Here is a 3,638-nt window from a genome sequence, read left to right on the forward strand (position 1 = left end):
AGATGCATCTAAAACTGTGTGCATGTACTCTCCTCAATTTGAAGGCAGAGAAGAAGCCAGCAGGAGAAGATAAGCCCAAAAGACTACCAGGTACCTGTGGCTCAGGTCAATCTCAGAAGAACCTGTTTCCCCATGGCATGCCACCGGTCTGTGAGAGGCATAGTAAGAAGCCATCAGGTGAGAAGAATGCATGTGGAAACATCACTCTGTCTTTCCTGTCTCTGTTCTACAGTGCAGAGTGGTTATGTGCCATGGGCCCTGCACTAGCTCTGGGTGCACAGGGGTGACCAGTTTACATAACAATACTTGATACTTCAGAACAGGATTTTACAAGCTAGTTATGAGCTAGTTCCATACAACATGAGGTAAGTCTTCTCAAAATTGAACCCCATAACCTAGATTTATACAGTGGGATTGAAGAATCAGAGCTCCTAAATTCCTTCAAATTATAAAATATATCTCTAACGTCTCAGCATGTGAACATTACACCACCACCAGACAACCTAGTGATATTTCTGACTCTACCCAGTGCTTGACATGACATACCCACTGAACAAAGTAGAGCATATGGGGAGATGCTCTCGTGAAGGAAGAGTTGTGGAATCTACTTGTGACAGTTGCTGAGATCACAAGATGAAGCAAGAACTGGCTCTTATTCTGATCTGGTTTCTGTCCAATCTCTCAGTCTCTCTGAGTGAGAAGATGTGCAAATCAGAACATGTACAAGGCCCAAAGATACACTTGAGGGACCAGGTGTCTGTCATCCTGACAAAACCTGGTAGAAAATCTCTTAGCTGACCCAGTGCTCATGGGACAAATCTTCCCCACATCAGGATCCAGGAAGAAGTATGATGGTATTAAGGACCGTGGGTTGCCAGAAAGCAAGCAACTCCATACCCGTGATGAGATCAATGAACCTGAAGAAGAAAATGATTAATCATGTAAGTCTCCGACTGACACACCCCTCTCACCACAAAGTATACATCCTAAAAATTTGTCTTTCTCACCTGAGACTGGGATCTCATCTCGTTCTTTGTTTCACTACATCATTTGCCTGTTCTAATCATATGAGGTTCAACATGAACCCTAGAGAAATCTCATATACATTTGCTAACTTGTTCTAATTTGGGGCAACCACATCTACCCATAGTACTTGGGCTTTTCAAACTCCAGGTTACATATCAATGTGTAGGCCATATGGTTCTCTCTTTCTATGCCAGGGGTGATAGTCACTGTTCCCAAGAACAGGATTCACTTGTGGATGGAAGTGCTTTGAACTTGGATAGCAGGGGAGTGTGCCCAATTTACAGGGCAGGGGGAATTGGTGATGACAGAGCAGTGGGGACTGAATGACACCTGTGTTTTCTTCTCTTTCTGTCAACCCCAGATTGTTGAATGAACCCCCTGATGTGAAGAAGATGGAGGGCATTGGGGATCATGGGCACATGTCTTGTAACCTAAGCAACAACAATCACAGGTGTAACTCAAATGAAAAGACCATTTTCAACCCTGAAGTGTCCAGCAGAAGTGTTTCTTTTGTATGACACACTCATTGTGAAACCTGTCTCTTACAGTGTACAAAATGTGTTAGCATTGTTCACACCCTGTTGCAAGCACTCTGACCACATTTTATCTTATCCTGTGCCACTTGGCAGGCATTGTTCTCACTATTTGTGGAGCACTCCACAAGCATTGCTGTTAGTGAGTCACCACCACTATGTTAGAGCTTTTCATGCTCTGTGTCAAACCCTGTGTTTCCAGGGTAATATGTAGTTCATTGACTTAGTTATGTTGTGTACCTGATCCACTATGAGAATTGCCCTTGCCCATACTAGTACACTGTCAATATTGCACTTACACATTGACAAGGTCTCAGATAGTACTTTAATTGTGTGAAAACTGCACTGGATGTCAGTATTCCAATGAGCATGCAATCACCTAATGCATGTCTTTATAGTATTCTTTTCATAAGTAATGTGTCTTGAGCAAAGTATACCTGGATGTACAAGTACCCAGGAAAAGCTGGGGGCAATGGGAGTACTGAACGGAGAGGGAACTGAGATTGGAATGTAAAATAAGATTGTTTTTAATTTAAATAAAATTAATTGAAAATGCAAGAAAAGTTTTTGCTTAAATGAACTTAAAATGTAAAATTGAAAAGTTAGGTTCATGATGGATATTTGTGTAGCAATATTGCTAATCCTACAGGACATAGAGGAAATTTTCAAATATTCAAAGTATAATCAAGAAACATACAGAACAAAGTAAGATCACACACTCAAAGAAGGGCAGTCAGAAACAGAATATGTGGTGGCCACCATATACTCATACTTTCAACAGAGCATGACTAATTTCTTTCTTAACGCCGTTGTGCAACAAAACTTACAGGAACACAATAAAGCACAGACCCCTCTAGACACACAAAACAGAAATGTGGCTTATTATCTTTTTTGAACAACAGCTTCAAGCATCTTGAACATATCTGTCCTTGGGCAAGGGGCTTATACACTAGAGATATTTAAGTTTTATGGATGTCTTAGGCACAAAGATTAAAACTTAAAACATAACTTTGGCTCTCACATTACTTTTGCCTTGGCCACTAAAATGGTGCTTATATTGTCAATGTCAAGATGACTTTCATGGTTTCTTTGTTTGTTGATGTGGGGATTTGGAAACATATCTCTTATATTTTGGTTGTGAGCCTAGCCTTTAACGGCTTAGCCATCTCTCCAGCCCTGGAAACATATCTCAGATGGAAGCTAGACATTAGATAACTCTACAAAAAGACAAAGCAGTCATGCTTCAGGGCCTGTAGGTCCTACTATCTCCCACCTCTCCTAAATCAGTTCTGGAGACAGTCAGTGGTTCAGGAGATAGCTTTCTTCAAATCTGTTTTTGGGAAATAGGATAAAGACAATTATCCTTACAGAAAGACAGTCTTCCTTTTTAGAATGGGAGGGTGATCTTAAGGACTTTAGGAGGCAGTATGTGAAAAATTGTCATGTATAAAAACACTGGTAGAACTTCCTTGAAGGGGAGAGACTTGTTTGTGGCATCTAATATTTTTCAGTCCTTGGAAATTATTACCTCCCATCATTCTACAAACACAGTAATAAGTAAATAAGAAACCTCCATGAAGTTAGCATACTGAATAAGGAAATATTAATTTGCAAGTGAATGATGGTGGTAGATAATCTAATAAATAAGCAAAGTTGGCAGAGCTTTGTGTACTTTGCATATCAATGCTTAGCTGAGGAAAGCTTCTTGCTTCCAGGTAAGATATATATCCACATGAACTTGGTTTTGTTTTTGTTTGTTTCTTGTCTTCATAATTTTGTCTGCTCTGCTACAATCAAAAGTATAAAAATTCCCAGTGTCAGTAAAGGAATTGGGGTTTGTCAGTATCAAATTTCCAGTAACAATTACTTTTGAAGATATGTTTTTTTACTTAGAACTGTAGAGGCAGACACTCTCAACAGCAAAGCAACTAAATGTAAGAAGGAAGCAATATTAAGAAAGATTATCTTTAGGACAAATTGTTATTTCATATGTCCACCTAGAACCAGGGAAAACTCAGATTTCATTCTCAGGCTGCCTAGAGATGGCAGGCATTAAAGCTATCAAACTTGAGAATAATA

General features: G+C 39.7%; 1 long non-coding RNA gene across 1 annotated transcript; it reads left to right on the top strand.

Annotated features, from left to right (window-relative positions):
* Window positions 1–29: 29 nt before the first annotated feature.
* On the top strand, window positions 30–1,514 carry LOC121138726. Its single transcript, XR_005875595.1, has 3 exons — window positions 30–177; window positions 834–941; window positions 1,388–1,514. It is a non-coding gene; the product is annotated as an uncharacterized LOC121138726 (long non-coding RNA).
* Window positions 1,515–3,638: the final 2,124 nt, after the last annotated feature.

Source organism: Mesocricetus auratus, unplaced genomic scaffold, assembly GCF_017639785.1.
Source record: "Mesocricetus auratus isolate SY011 unplaced genomic scaffold, BCM_Maur_2.0 contig_12694_pilon_obj, whole genome shotgun sequence".
Taxonomy (NCBI): Eukaryota; Metazoa; Chordata; class Mammalia; order Rodentia; family Cricetidae; genus Mesocricetus; species Mesocricetus auratus.